Source organism: Heterodontus francisci, chromosome 38 (genome assembly GCF_036365525.1).
Source record: "Heterodontus francisci isolate sHetFra1 chromosome 38, sHetFra1.hap1, whole genome shotgun sequence".
Lineage (NCBI taxonomy): Eukaryota > Metazoa > Chordata > Chondrichthyes > Heterodontiformes > Heterodontidae > Heterodontus > Heterodontus francisci.
The window spans coordinates 33,472,552-33,493,305 of record NC_090408.1 but is presented as its reverse complement, the minus strand read 5'-3'; the positions used below and the strand labels follow the sequence as shown (position 1 = coordinate 33,493,305).

At 44.3% G+C, this 20,754-nt stretch overlaps 1 pseudogene; it reads left to right on the top strand.

The window, feature by feature from the left end:
* Nucleotides 1-6,347: 6,347 nt before the first annotated feature.
* LOC137352515 (UDP-glucuronosyltransferase 2A2 pseudogene) lies at nt 6,348-20,519 on the top strand (annotated as a pseudogene).
* Nucleotides 20,520-20,754: the final 235 nt, after the last annotated feature.

The window sequence follows — 20,754 nt, the reverse complement described above, 5'->3', positions numbered from 1 at the left end:
CCGAGATGCCCATTTCCCCCCACATCATCCCATTCACTTTCTAATGGCCTACAATTTGCACCACTGCTTGCTCTCAGTTTATCAGTATGTTTGGTTCCTTTACCACGCTCTTCATTGGTGTTTGTGATAAACTGGCAAGTCAGTGATCTATGCCATACCCTGGAATTAATTCCTCAGTTGTTGCCCAGATCTGTTGGTATTCACCGGGCATGTTATTTCCTCATTGAACAAGAACTGGATACTCTTACATCTGATTTTAAAATACTGTTAATTATATAATCACAGATATTAATAAAGAAATGTTACTGCAGGATTTGGCTGTTTAACTTTGATGAGTAGCGCTTAATTCTTTCACGTGTGCATCTGAATAGGGAGTTGATAGTGTAATTTGGACAAGTTGATGTAAGACAGTTCAAGTAAGCATTTTGATTGAAAGAACGAGGAGAGGCAATATAACATAAATATACAAATCTAAAGGGGTCTAGGAGCAGAGGGAATGGGGGATATATGTGCACAACTTGTTGAAGGTGGCAGGGCAGGTTGAGAAAACAGTTAAAAAGGCATATGGCATCCTGGGATTTCTAAATAGAGGTACAGAGTACAAAAGCAAGGAAGTTCCAGTGAACCTTCATAAAACACTGGTTTGACCCCAACTAGAGTCTTGTGTCCAATTCTGGGCACCACATTTTAGGAAGGATGTGAACCTGTAGAATTCTCTACCACGGAAAGCAGGCCAAGTTGAGGCCAAATCATTAAATATATTCAAGAAAGAGTTAGATATAGTTCTTAGGACTAATGGGATCAAGGGATATGGGGAGAAAGCGGGAACAAGTTACTGAGTTCGGATGATCAGCCATGATTGTTTTGAATGCCTTCTGTGTATTAGCCAATCCTCAATCCATGCCAACAAGTTACCCACAATACCCTGAGCTCTTATTTTGTGCAATAACCTTTTATGTGACACCTTATTGAAAGCCTTCTGAAAATCCAAATACACTACATCTACCGATTCCCCTTTATCCACTCTGCTTGTTATACCCTCAAAGAACTCTAATAAATTTGTCAAACATGATTTCCCTTTCATAAAACCATGTTGACTAGCTCTGATTGCATTATGTTTTTCTAAATGTCCTGCTATTTCTTCCTTAATAATGGACTCTAGCATTTTCCCAATGACAGCTGTTAAGCTAACTGGTCTATAGTTTCCTGCTTTGTGTTTCCCTCCTTTCTTGACTAGGGGTGTCACATTAGCAGTTTTCCAATCCGCAACTGGAATCCAGTGAGTTTTGATATATTACAACCAATGTCTCCACAATTTCTGCAGCCACTTCTTTTTGAACCCTTGGAAGCAGGCCAAGGTGTCCTGGTGACTTGTCTGCCTTTCGTTCCATCAGTTTGCCCAGCACTTTTTCCCTCATGATAGAGATTGTTATAAGTTCCTCCCTCCCATTTACACTTTGCTCATCAATTATTGTTGGGATGTTTATAGTGTCCTCCACCTTGAAGACCGAGGCAGAATATTCGTTTAAATTATCTGCTATTTCCCTGTGCCCTGTTATTAATTCGCCAGTCTCATCCTCTAAGGGTCCCACACTTACTTTAGCTACTCTCTTCATTTTTATATACCCGTAGAAGCTCTTACGGTTTATTGGAGGAGCGCAAAGATTTTAGAGGGTTGTAGGACTGGAGTTGGTTCCAGACATTGGGAGGGGTGAAGCCACAGAGCAACTTGAAAACACAAATGGGAACTTTGAGATCATTGTTGAATCAGGAGCCAATGTAGGTCAGCGAGCACAGGGATGATGGGATAATAGGTCTTGGTGGAGTCAGTGGCAAGGGAATAGTTTTTATGGTGCATATCAAAAAGAATGGCTTAGGTTTCCTGATATTTAGCTGGAGAAAATTTCTGCTCATCCAGGACTGGATGTCAGACAAGCAACATGACAAACCAGAGACAGTGGAGGGGTTGAAAGAGGTGCTGGTAGAACTGGATGTCGTCAGCGTACATTTGGAACCTGACGTGTTGTCGGAAGATGTTGATTAGGGGCAGCATATATAGGAAAAATACAACTGGGCCAAGGATAGAACCTTGGGAGACTGCAGAAGAAACTGTGCAGGATTGGGATGAGAAGCAATTGCAAGTGATTGTCTGGCTATGAGTGGACAGATAAGAATGGAACCAGGCGAGTGCAGGGCAGGATTTTGCATTTTGAATCGGGGTCCTAATGTCGGCATCAAATGTGGGCCCCGACCTCACACTGTGCCGGACAGTGACAGTGACTTTGCCTTTATTGGGCAAGTAGTGGCCAGAGGGCACGCTAACCATCCAATTAATGACGGTGGGTGAGCTTTCGGTGCTGGAGGGCAAGTTGCAGGTAAGGGAGAGAGAGAGAGGGCCTCTCAGCCCTTTTAAAACTTTTGAATTACTATTTAATACACGTCTGTAACTTGAATTTCCCTGTGTCCATTACCCTTCATAAAACCATGCTGACTCTGATGGATAGCATTTTGACTTTGTAAATGTCCTGTTATTACTTCTTTAATAATGGATTCTAACAATTTCCCAATGACAGATGTTAAACTAACTGCTCTATAGTTTCCTACTTTTAGCCTCCCTCCATTTTTGAATAAGGGTATTATCTTAACATTTTTCCAATCCACTGGAACCTTTCCCACATCCAGGGAATTTTGGAATATTACAACCAATGGATCCACTATCTCCGCTGCCACTTCCTTTAAGAGGCTAGGATGTAGACCTCTGGCCCTGGGGATTTGTCTGCCTTCAATCCCAATAGTTTGCTCAGTACTTTTTCCCCAGTGATGATGATTTTTCTAAGTTCCTCCCTTCCTATAACCTCTGCATTACTTGTCACTTTTGGGATGGTACTAGTGTCCTCCATTGTGAAAACTGAGGCAAAATACTGACTTAGTGTCTCTGCCATTCCTGTGTTCTCCACCATTAATTCTTGAGTCTCATCCTCCAAGGGACCAACATTCACTTTAGCTACTCTCTTCCATTTTATATACTTATAGAAAGTGTTGCTATCTGTTTTTATATTTTGCGCAATACTAAGGTAACATATCCTAGCTCTAACTTTAATGCAAACCCAATTGTGGATCTTCACAAAAACAGTAACTTTTACTCCACTTCTTCTCCATATCTCCTTTGCAGAAGGTTTCAAGGCTGTCCAGAGTGTTCCAATTTGTTATCTTTAGCATTTCAGAGACATACAAGGAGGGGCAGGGAGGGAAAAGGAGACAGGAAGGAGTGCAGCACAAACAAGGAAACGGAAAGCAGGGAAATAGTTAAAAGGGAGGCAATCACATAAATACATGCATACACAGAGAAACAACACATTTTATGTTTGCATTTGGCAAGGAGCAATGATCCAAGGGATCAATTAGTGCCATAACATGTTTCCAGTAATCTAAATTCCTTTATTAGGTGGAAATTAGGGCTAAATCCAACATTTCCTCCATTAGAAACAATAAGGAATACTGACTTATTTTAAATGGGTTACCATCAACATTAAAATATCAATATGAACAATTCATAGAACATAGTACATAGAACATTACAGCACAGTACAGCACAGTACAGGCCCTTCGGCCCACGATGTTGTGCCGAATCTTTAACCTACTCTAGGCTCAAACTACCTACATACCCTTCATTCTACGATCATCCATGTACCTATCCAAGAGTCGCTTAAATGTCCCTAATGTATCTGCTTCTACTACCACTGCTGGCAGTGCATTCCACGCACCCACCACTCTCTGTGTAAAGAACCTACCTCTGACATCTCCCCGAAACCGTCCTCCAATTACCTTAAAATTATGCTCCCTGGTGATAGCCCTTTCCGTCCTGGAAAAAGGTCTCTGGCTATCCACTTTAGCTATGCCTCTCATCATCTTGTACCCCTCTATCAAGTCACCTCTCATCCTTCTTCGCTCCAATGAGAAAAGCCCTAGCTCCCTCAACCTTTCTTCGTAAGGCATGCCCTCCAGTCCAGGCAGCATCCTGGTAAATCTCCTCTGCACCCTCTCTAAAGCTTCCACATCCTTCCTATAATGAGGCGACCAGAACTGAACACAATATTCCAAGTGTGGTCTATCCAGGGCTTTATAGAGCTGCAGCATAACCTCGTGGCTCTTAAACTCAATCCCCCTGTTAATGAAATCCAACACACCATACGCTTTCTTAACAACCCTATCAACTTGGGTGGCAACTTTGAACGATCTATGGACATGGACCCCAAGATCCCTCTGTTCCTCCACACTACCAAGAATCCTGTCTTTAAGCCTGTATTCTGCATTCAAATTCGACCTTCCAAAATGAATCACTTCACACTTTTCCAGGTTGAACTCCATCTGCCACTTCTCAGCCCAGTTCTGCATCCTGTCAATGTCCGGTTGCAACCTACAACAGCCTTCCACACTATCCACAACTCCAGCATCCTTCGTGTCACCGGCAAACTTGCTAACCCAGCCTTCCACTTCCTCATCCAAGTCATTTATTAAAATCACAAAGAGCAGAGGTCCCAGAACAGATCCCTGTGGAACACCACTGGTCACCGAGCTGCAGGCTGAATACTTTCCATCCACTACCACCCTCTGTCTTCTATGGGCGAGACAATTCTGTATCCAGACAGCCTACTTTCCCTGTATCCCATGCCACCTTACTTTCTGAATGAGCCTACCACAGGGAACATTATCAAACGCCTTGCTAAAATCCATATACACCACATCCACTGCTCTTCCTTCATCAACGTGTTTTGTCACATCTTCAAAGAATTCAATAAGGCTTATGAGGCATGACCTGCCCCTCACAAAGCCATGCTGACTGTCTCTAATCAAACTATGCTTTTCCAAATAATCATAAATCCTGTCTCTCAGAATCCTCTCCAATAATTTGCCCACTACCGACATAAGACTGACTGGTCTATAATTCCCAGGGTTATCCCTATTCCCTTTCTTGAACAAGGGAATAACATTTGCCACCCTCCAATCATCTGGTACTACTCCAGTGGACAGTGAGGACACAAAGATCATCGCCAAAGGCGCGGCAATCTCTTCCCTCGCTTCCCGTAATATCCTTGGGTATATCCCATCTGGCCCCGGGGACTTATCTGTCCTCATGTCTTTCAAAATTTCCAGCACATCCTCCCTCTTAACATCAACCTGTTCGAGCATATCAGCCTGTTTCACGCTGTCCTCACAAACGACCAGGTCCCTCTCACTGGTGAATACTGAAGCAAAGTATTAATTTAGGACCTCTCCTACCTCCTCCGACTCCAGGCACAAGTTCCCTCCACTATTCCTGATCGGCCCTACCCTCACTCTGGCCATCCTCTTGTTCCTCACATAAGTGTAGAACGCCTTGGGATTTTCCTTAATCCTACCCGCCAAGACTTTTTCATGTCCCTTTCTAGCTCTCCTAAGTCCATTCTTCAGTTCCTTCCTGGCTACCTTGTAACCCTCTAGAGCCCTGTCTGATCCTTGCTTCCTCAACCTTAAGTAAGCTTCCTTCTTCCTCTTGACTAGCTGTTCCACATCTCTTGTCATTCAAGGTTCCTTTACCCTCCCATCCCTTCCTTGCCTCATCGGGACCAACCTATCCAGCAGTCGCAGCAAGTGCTCCCTAAACAACCTCCACATTTCTGTCGTGCATTTCCCTGAGAACATCTGTTCCCAATTTATGCTCCCCAGTTCCTGCCTAATAGCATTGTAATTCCCCCTCCCCCAATTAAATATTTTCCCATCCCATCTGCTCCTGTCCCTCTCCATGACTATAGTAAAGGTCAGGGAATTGTGCTCACTATCACCGAAATGCTCTCCCACCGAGAGATCTGCCACCTGGCCTGGTTCGTTGCCCAGCACCAAATCCAACATAGCCTCCCCTCTAGTCGGCCTATCTCCATATTGAGTCAGGAAACCTTCCGCCCCATCCATTTAAATGCGTTCCCGCGCGTAATATCGCGGTGCTCAGTGACAGCGCATCCACGTGCCAACTTCAAAGCAGCTGCTTTGAAAATTCAGCCCTAGTGTCTTTCTCAGAAACATACTATTTTCCAATTGAATGGTCTAGGCCATTCCTACCCTAAATCGCCTTTGGAGGGAAAAGTTACTTAATAAGTTTGCCTTTGTACGAAAATGCATTGGTACTTTCCCTGAAATGGGACCATTCAGGGATTTTGAATCCATGGGTTAATTCTAAAGGCAGTAATGAGGACAAACTCAGAGGAAAACCTCTTCTGAAACTATATGTTGCAAACGTCAAGAAAAAGTTCATTGCAATATGTGACTAGTAGATCACATGAGAATTAATATTACACAATCACTAATTCACTTTGACTTTTGACAAGGTGGATTAAAGTACTCTTACTTTCGTTGAAACCTCAGCTACTGGGAGTACAAGATTTATTACCGTGCTGCATTTGTTCTTCATCTGTAAGTGAAAGATTATAATTTCATGACAAATAGTTTAATAAGCTACAAGTTAAAATTAATCTTTCAGGTATGGTGAAAAGACAGCCTGAGACTTGGTTTGCAGCAGTGCATTTATTTTCTGCACATACAACAATGCAGATGTGCTAACTATAACCTTCCAACATTCTCTAGATTCAGGAACCGTTCCTTTTGATTGGTAAATGGCATATGTCATTGGATATTTAAGAAAGGTTCGAGAGGGAAACCAGGGATGTATACAGGGAAATTCCTGGGGTCTTTAATTAAGAAGAAAGTGACTGATTAGAGATAGCCTGCATGGATTTCCAAGGAGTAAATTCCCACAGGTGGATTGAAATTTTTGAAGAGGTGATGAAAGTACTGGACAGGGGAATGTCTATGAATGTTTTATTATGGACTTCCAGAAGGCACTCAAAAGAGATTGTTAGCTAAAGTTGCAGCTCATGGAATTGAAAGAAAATTATTGACTTGGTTCAGAAAGCGGCTGAGCAGCAGGTACTCTAATTGGCAGGATGTGACCATTTAGACCACTTCTGGAGTACTGTGTTCAGTTCAGGGCACAACACCTTAGGAAGGACATATTGCCCTTGGAGGGAGTGCAGTGTAGATTTACCAGAATGATACCAGGGGTTAAATAGTGAGGAGAGATTAAACAAACTCGGATTGTATTCCCTGGAATTCAGAAGGTTAAGTGGTGATATGATCAAAGCTTTCAAGATGTTAAGGAGAACATATAAGGTAGATAGAGAGAAATCATTTCCATTGGTTTGGCACTCCAGGACTAGAGGACATAGACTAAAAATTAAAGCCAGATCTTTCAGAAGTGAAATTTGGAAACGCCAAGGGTGGTAGAAGTTTGGAATTCTCTCTGTAAACACCAGTTGATAAAGAATCAATTATTAATTTTAAATCTGAGATCGATTGCTTTTTGTTTACCAAAGGTAATAAGGGAAATGGGGCAAAGGTGAGTATATGGAGTTAGTTCACAGATCAACCATGATCTCATTGAATAGTGGAACAGGCTGCAGAGGCTGAACGACCTGCTCCTGTTCCTATGCTCCGAGAACTATTCAAAAATAATGCTTGGGGAAATCCGAATTAAACAAAAGCAACAAACAGAGTGCCTGAGTTACCAATAGAAACGTCTAATGGGTGGAACAATGAAAAACAAGAAGGCTGATTTTAAGTCCTTGCAGGAAGCCAGGGTGTCGACAGCAATCTCATGTGGGAGTAGAAATCAGAAATTCTAACTGCCAGGACTCAATTTGAATGCAGCTGGTCAGCTGCTTGGCCATTTCTGAGAGATAGCAGCAGAGAATGAAAGTCAGATAGAGGTGTAGGGAGGAACCCAGGGCAGGAGAGCGGCAAACCTTTGTTGTGCTGCTTAGACTTTCCTTCAGAAGTATGAAGGAGCGCCCCTGCTGCTAGGGGTCACACTAAAAGTTTCCTTTAAAATTTCCCATGGTGGGCCTCGCTGGCTTCCTCACAGATTTAACTGGAAAGGGATGAGTGTGACAGCCACTACTCTAAGGAGTGGGGTTGGAAATTCCATCAGGGTTCCATGTATGTCGTTGCACCCAAATTTGGGTTTATGAATTATCTCCACCAGAGTCTGCTGGGGCCCTCATCTGCTACCAAAACCAGTGGCGTTAAAATCATAGTTTGGCAGGTAAAGAGCAGGTGCATTTCTCCTTAACTCTCCCTCCATTATTTGATTTATGCCTTCTAGTTACCAACTCACCAATCAATAGAAATTGCTCTTCCCTATTTACCTTATGAAAACTTCTCTTCAACTCATTTGCTCTTGTGAAAAATGCCGCCTCTCCTCATGACAATTGCTTTTCATTTTTCACATCCCTGGTACCATCCTAATGAATCTGTTCTGTATTTCTTCGTGGCCTTGACAGCCAACCTAAAATAGCATGCCCGAAACAGGACCCAATATTTTAGCACCAAAGCCAAATCATGCTGAAACCTGAAATTAAAACAGAAAATGGACAGGGGTGGATAAACAGCCCTTGGCCTTCCCGGCCCAAGACAAAATGGCAGGGGGCCAGGCCAATATTGGGAATTGCACCCCTTGCCAGTTTGTTTGTCCTCCTGATCTCCATTCCTGCTATCCTGCCCAGAGAGTCTGCAAAGGGATATAGATAGGTCAAGTGAGTGGGCAAAAATTTGGCAGATGGAGCATAAGGTGGGAAAATGTGAGGTTATCCACTTTGGTAGGAAGAATAGAAAAGCAAAATATTATTTAAATGAAGAGAGACTACAGAATGCTGTGGTCCAGAGGGATCTGGGTGTCCTTGTATATGAATCACAAAAAGTTAGCATGCAGGTACGGCAAATAATTAGGAAGGTAAATGGAATGTTGGCTTTTATTGCAAGGGGGATGGATATTAAAAATAGGGATGTCTTGCTACAACTGTACAAGGTGTTGGTTGGGCCACACCTAGAGTACTGCATACAGTTTTGGTCCCCTTATTTAAGGAGGGTGTTACGACCAGGTGAGAAAGGTGTCTAGGGATCCCTCTCAGCCTTCACCTGGTCTTACTGTAACAGGGTTTATTTTTAAACACACTGTTTTTCGCTCCCCTTTGGTGAATCCTTGATCGCTGCTTTCCAATTATAAGGCAAACAAACCAGCACAAACAGGTTTTCTTAGGTTTAAAGAAGAAAGGTTGAAATTTATTAAACTTAATCTTAAACTCTAATTTGGTTGATACCTACGGATATATGACGCGCCCATGCTAGCATGCATACATGATACACACATGCAAATAGAGACAGAAAAGAGTGGAAGAAAAAATAAAGCAGAAGAGTTTGAGGCCAAACCTGAAAAGTTTTTGTTACAGTTCTTTGAGCTCACTGTAGAGTCCTTGATTGTAGGTAGTTCTTTCTTTTCGTTGGGGCCCAGTATTCTTCTTAAACCTTGTTCATAGAACATAGAACATAGAACATTACAGCGCAGTACAGGCCCTTCGGCCCTCGATGTTGCGCCGACCTGTGAAACCATCTGACCTACACTATTCTATTTTCATCCATATGTCTATCCAATGACCACTTAAATGCCCTTAAAGTTGGCGAGTCTACTACTGTTGCAGGCAGGGCGTGCCATGCCCCTACTACTCTCTGAGTAAAGAAGCTACCTCTAACATCTGTCCTATATCTATCACCCCTCAACTTAAAGCTATGTCCCCTCGTGTTTGTCATCACCATCCGGGGAAATAGACTCTCACTATCCACCCTATCTAACCCTCTGATTATCTTATATGTCTCTATTAAGTCACCTCTCCTCCTCCTTCTCTCTAACAAAAGCAACCTCGAGTCCCTCAGCCTTTCCTCGTAAGACCTTCCCTCCATACCAGGCAACATCCTAGTAAATCTCCAATGCACCCTTTCCAAAGCTTCCACATCCTTCCTATAATGCGGTGACCAGAACTGCACGCAATACTCCAGGTGCGGCCGCACCAGAGTTTTGTACAGCTGCAGCATGACCTCGTGGCTCCGAAACTCGATCCCCCTACTAATAAAAGCTAACACACCATATGCCTTCTTAACAGCCCTATTAACCTGGGTGGCAACTTTCAGGGATTTATGTACCTGGACACCAAGATCTCTCTGCTCATCTACACTACCAAGAATCTTCCCATTAGCCCAGTACACTGCATTCCTGTTACTCCTTCCAAAGAGAATCACCTCACACTTTTCCACGTTAAACTCCATTTGCCATCTCTCAGCCCAGCTCTGCAGCCTATCTATGTCCCTCTGTAACCTACAACATCCTTCGGCACTATCCACAACTCCACCGACCTTCGTGTCATCCGCAAATTTACTAACCCACCCTTCCACACCCTCATCCAGGTCATTTATAAAAATGACAAACAGCAGTGGCCCCAAAACAGATCCTTGCGGTACACCACTAGTAACTAAACTCCAGGATGAACATTTGCCAAAAACCACCACCCTCTGTCTTCTTTCAGCTAGCCAATTTCTGATCCAAAGCTCTAAATCACCTTCAATCCCATACTTCCGTATTTTCTGCAATAGCCTACCGTGGGGAACCTTATCAAACGCCTTACTGAAATCCATATACACCACATCCACGGCTTTACCCTCATCCACCTGTTTGGTCACCTTCTCGAAAAACTCAATAAGGTTTGTGAGGCACGACCTACCCTTCACAAAACCGTGCTGACTATCGCTAATGAACTTATTCTTTTCAAGATGATTATAAATCCTATCTCTTATAACCTTTTCCAACAGTTTACCCACAACCGAAGTAAGGCTCACAGGTCTATAATTACCAGGGCTGTCTCTATTCCCCTTCTTGAACAAGGGGACAACATTTTCTATCCTCCAGTCTTCCAGCACTATTCCTGTCGACAATGACGACATAAAGATCAAGGACAAAGGCTCTGCAATCTCCTCCCTGGCTTCCCAGAGAATCCTAGGATAAATCCCATCTGGCCCAGGGGACTTATCTATTTTCACACTTTCCAAAATTGCTAGCACCTCCTCCTTGTGAACCTCAATCCCATCTAGCCTAGTAGTCTGTATCTCAATATTCTCCTCGACAACATTTCCCCTATCTCCTCTGATTCTACACACAACTTCCCACTACTATCCTTGATTGGCCCTAATCTAACTCTAGTCATTCTTTTATTCCTGATATACCTAGAGAAAGCCTTAGGGTTTTCCTTGATCCTATCCGCCAATGACTTCTCGTGTCCTCTCCTCGCTCTTCTTAGCTCTCCCTTTAGATCTTTCCTGGCTAGCTTGTAACTCTCAAGCGCCCTAACTGAGTCTTCACGTCTCATCCTAACATAAGCCTTCTTCTTCCTCTTGACAAGCGCTTCAACTTCTTTAGTAAACCACGGCTCCGTCGCTCGACAACTTCCTCCCTGCCTGACAGGTACATACTTATCAAGGACACGCAGTAGCTGCTCCTTGAATAAGCTCCACATTTCTATTGTGCCCATCCCCTGCAGTTTCCTTCCCCATCCTACGCATCCTAAATCTTGCCTAATCGCATCATAATTTCTTTTCCCCCAGCTATAATTCTTGCCCTGCGGTATATACCTGCCCCTGCTCATCGCTAAGGTAAACCTAACCGAATTGTGATCACTATCACCAAAGTGCTCGCCTACATCTAAATCTAACACCTGGCCGGGTTCATTACCCAGTACCAAATCCAATGTGGCATCGCCCCTGGTTGGCCTGTCTACATACTGCAGAAAACCCTCCTGCACACACTGGACAAAAACTGACCCATCTAAAGTACTCGAACTATAGTATTTCCAGTCAATATTTGGAAAGTTAAAGTCCCCCATAACAACTACCCCGTTACTCTCGCTCCTGTCGAGAATCATCTTCGCTATCCTTTCCTCTACATCTCTGGAACTATTCGGAGGTCTATAGAAAACTCCCAACAGGGTGACCTCTCTTCTCCTGTTTCCAACCTCGGCCATACTACCTCAGTAGACGAGTCCTCAAACGTCCTTTCTGTCGCTGTAATACTCTCCTTGATTAACAATGCCACACCCCCCCCCCCTCTTTTACCATCTTCTCTGTTCTTACTGAAACATCTAAATCCCGGAACCTGCAACATCCATTCCTGCCCCTGCTCTACCCACGTCTCCGAAATGGCCACAACATCGAGATCCCAGGTACCAACCCATGCTGCAAGCTCACCCACCTTATTCCGGATGCTCCTGGCGTTGAAGTAGACATTTTAAACCAAGTTCTTGCTTGCCAGTGCCCTCTTGCGTCCTTGTAACCTTATCCCTGACCTCACTACTCTCAACATCCTGTACACTGGAACTACAATTTAGGTTCCCATTCCCCTGCTGAATTAGTTTAAACCCCCCCGAAGAGCACTAGCAAATCTCCCCCCCAGGATATTGGCACCCCTCTGGTTCAGGTGAAGACCATCCTGTTTGTAGAGGTCCCACCTACCTCAGAAAGAGCCCCAATTATCCAGGAAACCAAAAACCCTCCCTCCTACACCATCCCTGCAGCCACGTGTTCAACTCCTCTCTCTCCCTATTCCTCGCTTCGCTAGCACGTAGCACGGGCAACAACCCAGAGATAACAACTCTGTTTGTTCTCGCTCTAAGCTTCCACCCTAGCTCCCTGAATTTCTGCCTGAAATCCCCATCTCTCTTCCTACCTATGTCGTTGGTGCCTATGTGGATCATGACTTGTGGCTGCTCCCCCTCCCCCTTAAGGATCCCAAAAACACGATCCGAGACATCACGAACCCTGGCACCTGGGAGGCAACACACCTCTCTCGTTCCCACAGAACCTCCTATCTGTTCCCCTAACTATGGAGTCCCCAATGACTAATGCTCTGCTCCTCTTCCCCTTTCCCTTCTGAGCAACAGGGACAGACTCTGTGCCAGAGACCTGTACCCCATTGCTTACCCCTGGTAAGTCGTCCCCCGCAACAGTATCCAAAACGGTATACCTGTTGTTGAGGGAAACGGCCACAGGGGATCCCTGCACTGCCTGCTGGTTCCCTCTCCTTCCCCTGATGGTAACCCATCTACCTACTTCTTTTACCTGAGGTGTGACTACCTCCCTATAACTCCTCTCAATAACCCCCTCTGCCTCCCGAATGATCCGAAGTTCATCCAGCTCCAGCTCCAGTTCCCTAACGCAGTTCTCGAGGAGCTGGAGTTGGGTGCACTTCCCGCAGATGCAGTCAGCAGGGACACTCTTGGCGACCCTTACCTCCCACATTCTGCAGGAGACTGTCGGAGACTTTTCTCTCTTGGGGTTCATGTGTCTTCAATGGATTCAAATGCTTGTGAGAAAGAGATAAGAGCAGACAGGAGAGAGATCTTTTCAGTCCAGGAGCAAACAGTCTTTCTGAGTTCAAACTCTCTGTGGCCAGTTCAAAAGACCCCGGAACAGCCAGTTAGTCATGTGACCAGCTGGTTCCAATCACTCCTGGCCCTTGTGGATTGCATCACCCCAGCAGGCCCTGGAATGCACTTCCCCACCCCCTCACTGTCCGATGATCAATATCCATCATGGGTTGACTGTGTCAGGGAATGGTCCTTTGTCCACATAAGCACCGTCTGTTAGTATGCAAATGTTTTTTCTAGCCACGGCAGATATGTCCAACAAGTCATTTCCTCACTCTAGTAACAGTTCAAAATCAATGTTCATATGATAAAAGCAATGTGCCTCATTCTTGGCAGGTGGGGCCTGCAAGACAAGGGATAAACTTACGTTAGAGGCAGTTCAGAGAAGACTCACTGGGTTGTTTCCTGGGATGAAGGGGTTATCTTATGAGGAATGGTTGAGCAGGTTGGACCTATACGCATTGGAGCTTAGAAGAATGAGAGGTGATCTTGTTGAAATATTTAAGATTCTGAGGAGGCTTGACAGGGTAGATGCTGAGAGGATATATCTGCCCGTGAGGGAATCTGGAACTAGGGGACACAGTTTCAGACTAAGAGGTCTCGGTGTAAGATGGAAATGAGGAGGAATTTCTTCTCTCAGAGGGTCAATAATCTTTGGAAATCTCTTCCCCAGAGAGTGGTGGACGCTTGGTCCTTGAATATATTCAAGGCTGAGTTAGACAGATTTTAGATCGACAAACGTGTCAAGTGTTATGGGGGACAGGCAGGAAAGTGGAGTTGAGGCCACGATCAGATCAACCATGGTCTTATTGAATGGCAGAGCAGACTCGAGGAACCAATTGGCCCAAACTGGCTCCTATTTCCTGTTATTATGTTCTTATTGACCAACCATTAGTTAATTCAATGCCAAGCAGGGATTCAGTTTAATTGCGTTTTGAACTGTCTCACTTAGCACCACTGCTAAATGCGTTGTGTCACCGCACCATCACAGTATCTCAGTTGTAGGCACTCGGTGAGTCCAGACAGAGCAATTTGCCCTGTTTAAACTGATCTTAACTCCAGCCTGGGACAAGGGCAACAATTAGGCAGACCAAGTGGCCTTGTGATTTATTCTGAAATTATTGACAGCTTTCCTCCTTTTGTTTTTATCACATTACACAATATCTGGCTCGGACAGGAGACAATGACAAGCTCCCTGAGCTTTAGTATAGCTACCATCCCTCAGAATAGTGCAGGTTCAGTGGCTCAGGTGATTCCCATTCTTATCTGGTGAGGACAAACCTTACATCCATGACAGATCAGCTCAAAGCAGCAAATCACCAAGGTGACACTGATAAGAGGTGGAACTTGAAGTTCCCTGTTGCAATGTGCTGGAATTCACTGTTCCTGTTACACTCAGGGATCGGCAACGTGTCCGTGGCAAAATTTTTGAGGTCTGTGACAGGTAATTTCAGGGGCGAGAAATTTCCCATTGACTTCTTCCAGACTAGTCAATATAAAAAAAATCGCAGCCATCAGTTTCACAGCTGGCATGTGTTTAGAGCAGGAACAGTGCTTCCAATTCGGACAAGTTGTGGGTTTTCCAGCGGGTTTTGATTTTTTTTAAAGCTAGCTGGAAAACCCTGAACATGTCCGAATTGGAAGCGCTGTTCTCGAGCTAAACAAGTGTCAGCTGTGAAACTGACGGCTGCGATTTAAAAAAATAACTGACCAATTGCAAAGTTCCTGCTCCCTGCAAATATCAGAGAGAGAGGAACAGGGAAACTGGGGGACAGGGATGGAGAGTGAGAGAAAGAGGGGAGGGAAGAGAGGGAGAGAGAGGGAGGGAGAAGGATGGAGTGAGAGGAATGGGAGGAGAGGGAGGGGAAAGAGAGAGGGAGGAGTGGAAAGAGGGAGGGAGAAGAACGAGGGTGAGAGGGAGGGAGGGGAGGGTGAGAGGGGAGAGAGGATTGGGAGGGGGGAGAGGGGAGGAAGGAAGGGAGTGAGAGAGAGAGCGAGGGAGGAAGAGATAGAGGGAGGGGAGGGAAAGAGAGAGGGAGGAAATGGAGGGGAGAGGGAGGGAAGGGAGGGAGGGGGAGGGAAGGGAGAGGGTGAGAGGAGGGAGGAGGGAGGAAAAGGGAGGAGGAGTGGAGGTTGGGAAAGAGTGAGGGGAGGGAGAGAGAGGAAGAGGCAGAAAGGGAGGGAGAGAGTGAGGGAGGGAAGGAAGGGGAGGGAGAGAAGGGTTGGGGAGAGAGGGAGGAAGGGGCAGAGGGAGGGGAAGGAGAGGCTAAGGGAGGGAGGGAGAGGCTGAGGGGGGAGAGAGAGACGGAGGAAGAGAGAGAGGGATGGGGAGGGAAAGAGAGAGGGAGAAAATGGAGGGGAGAGGGAGGGCAGGGAGGGAGGGGGAGGGAAGGGAGAGGGCGAGAGGAGGAAGAAAGAGGGAGGAGAGGAGGGGAGGGAGGGAGAGAGTGGGAGGGAAAGAGAGGGAGGAGAGGGAGAGAAGAGTTGGGGAAAGGGGGAGGGAAGGAAGCGGCAGAGGGAGGGAGAGAGGGAAAAGGAGAGGGAGGGGAGGGAGAGGCTAAGGGAGGGAGGGAGAGGCTGAGGGGGGAGAGAGAGAGGGAGGGAGGAACAGCAGAGAGAGAGGGAAGAGATGGGCGGGAGAGAGATAGAGGGAGGGGAGAGGGAGAGGGGGAGAGAGATGGGAGGGAGAGAGGGGAGGAGTTGAAGGAGAGGATGAGGGAGGGATTGGAGAGAGGGGTGAGGAGGGAGGAGGAGGAGGTGAGAGAGGGGGAGAGGAGAAAGGGAGGGAAGAAGGGAAGAGCAGGAGGGGGGGCGGGGAGGGAGAGAGGGAGGGGAGGAAGGGGGCAGAGAAAGAGTGGGGGGAGAGAGAAAGTTGCGGGAGAGATAAAGAGTGGGGGCAGAGAGAGTGAGTGGGGGGATAAAGGGAGAGGGGGCAGAGATAGGGCGGGTAGGAGCAGAGAGAGCGGGCAGAGAGAGAAATGGTGCAGAGAGTGAGGTGGGGTGAGGACAGAGAGGGAGGGACAACATAAAGAGGGCGACACAGACAGGGAGGGGGAAAGAGCAACAGAGAGAGAGAGCGACAGACACAGAGACAGAAGTAGGAGAGAGAGCACTCAAGATCACTCCTAACAATGGACATCAATTGGAATACTCCGCATCACTACAAGAAGTGTGCAGGCAAACATTGACTACTCATGCAAGCAAAAAAAATGCCTGGTATCTCACTAAATCAGTGTCCAACATAGTGACTAGAAAGTAAGGCAATAAATTAGTCTTCTCATATAAAGCTTCTTTTCAAAAATGCACCTCTGTTGTTGTTTTGATTAATACTCAGATCAATTTTTAATGCCTTTATCTTTCTGAAATCATCTAACCGACTCTCCAGGTAAGACAAAAATTGTAATGTGGCCCCGCACGCAAAAATGTTGGGTACCCCGGCTTCAAGCCTTTAAAATAACCTAGCAGTAAAAGTAATTGCAAAAGTAATTCGCATTGACATTGCATACTATTTTGCTTGCTAGCTAGCTAATACAGTCGTGCTGCTCTCCATTGATATTTGTATGCTTAGCTACTTTATTTATAGAGAGAAATGTATTTTAAATTGGACTCTGTTTCATTGGCATTAGATTGGAGATACACTTTACATACAGATTAATCACCAGCCCACCACCACCACCACCATCAACCCCCGCCCCCCCCCCCCACCCCAACCCATGTCCATGGCTGAGTCAATAATGTTGCCAAATGTCAATGGTGCAACAGGTTGGTGCCTGGAATAAAAGCAAAATACTGCAGATGCTGGAAATCTGAAATAAAGACGATAAAATGCTGGAAATGCTCAGCAGGTCTGGCAACATCTGTGGAGAGAGAAACAGAGTTAACGTTTCAGGTCAGTGACTTTTCATCACACAGTTTGGTGCCTATCCCTGGTTATCCTGTGCTGGAATTCTCTGCTCCCTGATGCACTGTGTTGGAAAATGTTGTTCTTGATGCATTACTTACTTTTCCCTGGCCATAATTTGGCATTTCTTAATCCCTGATCCTGTGTTGGAAATTGTTGCTCCCTGCTTATCAGCTCCAAATCCAACACAATCTACTTCTATGCCATCCAAAATTATATTTCATATTAGAAGTTATCCAGTTCACAGGTTTAATTTGATTAAAGCAGTGCCCTGTGTTATGACTGAAACAGGAGCAACGCACTGTCAATTCAGTCCCAACACTCCACAGGTCACAGCATATTATTAAAGTTTTCCCCCCATACTGGAAAACAACCAAATTAAGCACTTTATTAATCTCCAGAATAAAATACACCAAATCAGGTATCTTTAGACAACAACAAATTAACTCTTTATTAAAAAACTAAATCTTAAACACGATTAAGATAAACCTATATCTAAAGACCTTATAACTTCTTATTTAACCTAAGCCTCCCCATTCACACATATACATTCAAAAAGTAACAATGGTTAACCAGTTAAAAACAATAGTGTTTTAGAAATAAAATAAGTAGCTGCGTTGGAAGTCCTGGTAAGTTACAGTCCTGGTTGATGAGGTATCCCAGATTAGAACAATTAAATGCCACTCAACATCTCCAGGTGAATTTGACAGTCTATAGCAGATGGGTATTCAAAGCACTTTGGTTGCAGCAGGCTTCACACAGTTCTTTCAACATGGAGTATAATGACAGGTCTATATTTTGATTTTAAAATTGATAGTCTTTAAGCCAAAACTTTACTGCCAATTCCAGAAAACACCATCAGTCAAGAGAGAGTCGATGGTGAAGCAAATATTTCTTGGATTGGAAGTAAAGAAAAGGAATTGTGCTACCTCTAGCAATACAAACGTTCTCTTCCAAATGGTTTTTTCCTCCTTAGGCAATTAACACAACCTGTAATTCATTGTAGAATTTCTACTGAGAGAATTCTTTTCTTTCAAGGCAAGCACACTTTGCTGGTTCTGGATCATACTGGTTTTTGCCGGTTTTTACACAGTTAAAAATTATAGTACACCATGTGACCTCTCTTTGTTGCTGTGGCCTAAGAAACAGTTGCAGCTGCTGGCACACTGTGCTTAGTCTTAAAGGCACACTGTTTTTAAACTGAGTCTTAAAGGCACACTGTTCCAAACAGAGGAGGAAAAAAAATCAGTACCATGACACCTGTAAAAACATAATTGTGACAAAAATACTCATGGGGATGTGTAAAATTATCCTCTTTGGTAGGAAGCATGCAAAAGCAGAATTTTTCTTAACAGGTAAGACTAGTAAATATTGTAATTCACAGGGATTAGGGGTTCCGCTATTATATTATTGAATGACTTTGCAGGCTCAAGTGACTGTATGGCCTTTTCCTGCTCCTATTTCTCATGTTTTTAAGTTTATGTTGTATTACCAATATTGCTATTCAATTCTCCTACAGGATCTCGCTATCATTTCCTCTCAAGATGGACTTTAGTGGCTGGAAAAGCAGATTACAGGCTGCATACCTTCTTAGTATTATCATCACCCTGTCTTGTCCAATTAAGCAGGGGGCTAATATATTGGTTGTACCTCTCGATGGAAGTCATTGGATCAATATGAGAATTCTGATAGAAGAACTGAGACTTCATGGGCACAACGTGACTGTGCTTTTTCCCTCAATATCTTGGTACATCAAAGAGAGTCCTGATCTATATGAATCCATTGTGATTAAAATGCCAGGATTCCTTGAGAAAAATACAAATAAAGAATTTATTGAACATGTGGTACAAAAGACACTAGAAGTGAGACATCATGATTCAACAGCATGGCACTTTGTGAAGTTCCAATATGAAATGATGTCTTTTCTGCACACCTGTCATATTTGGGGTCATGAAATTAATACTGCAATTTTTGAAAACAGAAGTTTGTTAAACCAACTTGAAAATAGAAACTTTGACTTAATACTTACAGATCCATATTTTGCTACAGGTTCAATGCTTTCTTATTATTTAAAACTCCCTTTGGTGTATAATGTTCGTTGGATCAGCAGCGGAGAAGCTCATTTTCTCTCTGCACCATCACCACTGTCCTATGTCCCAATAGCTAACTCACGACTGACAGACAAAATGAGTTTTCTCCAAAGAACACAAAATGTCATCCTAAATCTTTTTCAGCTATCCTTTACAGAATTTATCATTCACCCTATTTACAATGAACTGTGCCATCGATATTTGGGCCCAGACACAGATATCAAGACTATTCTCCTCAGGGCAGATGTGTGGCTGATGAGAGTAGATTTTATATTTGAATTCCCGAGGCCCACCATGCCAAATATTGTGTATATTGGAGGCTTCCAGTGTAAACCATCCAAACCTCTAGCAGCAGAGTTTGAAGAGTTTATCCAAACGTCAGGGAAACATGGGATTATTGTGATGTCATTGGGGACCACTGTCAGATCTCTGCCAATGCATATTACAATGAAAATAGCAGAGGCCTTTGCTCAAGTACCTCAGAAAGTTATTTGGAGGCATTATGGAAAGATCCCTCCCAACATAGGAAATAATACACTACTGGCAAAATGGATCCCTCAGAATGACCTACTGGGGCACCCCAAAACACGAGCCTTCATTGCCCATGGTGGCACCAATGGAGTTTATGAAGCCATCTATCATGGGGTGCCAGTAGTTGGCATACCTCTGCTTTTTGATCAGTTTGACAATTTACTTAGACTTGAAATCCGAGGTGCAGCAAAAGTGATTAACGTCGCAACCATGCAGTCAACAGATCTATTACAGGCACTTAATGAGGTCATAAACAACACATCATATCGGGATAACATGCAGAAACTCTCTGCTCTCCACAGGGACCAGCCAGAGTCTCCAATGGAGAGAGCCATTTTCTGGATTGAGTATGTTGCACGACACAAAGGTGCAGCACATTTACGCTCAGAATTTTACCAACTCCCCTGGTACGCTTACTATTGTGTAGATGTGATGATCTTCCTGTTTTCTCTGTTCTTAATGGTTACAGTGCTGACAGTTCTACTGATGAAGAAACTTTGTAACATTGCTCCAAAGAAAAAGCAAAAAGTTCAGTAAGAATAATCCTTTCAAATTGGGAGAGGGGCTTTGAATTCCTTCAATTTAACAATACGCATATTTCATCCAGTAACTAAGCATATTTTCTAGACAGCATCAATTTTAATAAAGGCTTTTAGGAAAGTATCACCTGAGTGGCCTTTCAGTCAATAGTAGTCCTTGTGAGTTGATATGTAATTGAAATGCTGTACTTAAATCAAATTTTGCAGGAAAGAACAACATGTGTTGTGGTATTATTCAAAATTAGTCATCACATTAGTTGACATGTGGTCGAGAACATAAAATAAGAATGCGAGACTTCTCAGATTCACTGGCAGAAGAGCCCATTGTTACCCAGAGTCATCCCATCCACTTCCTCGTG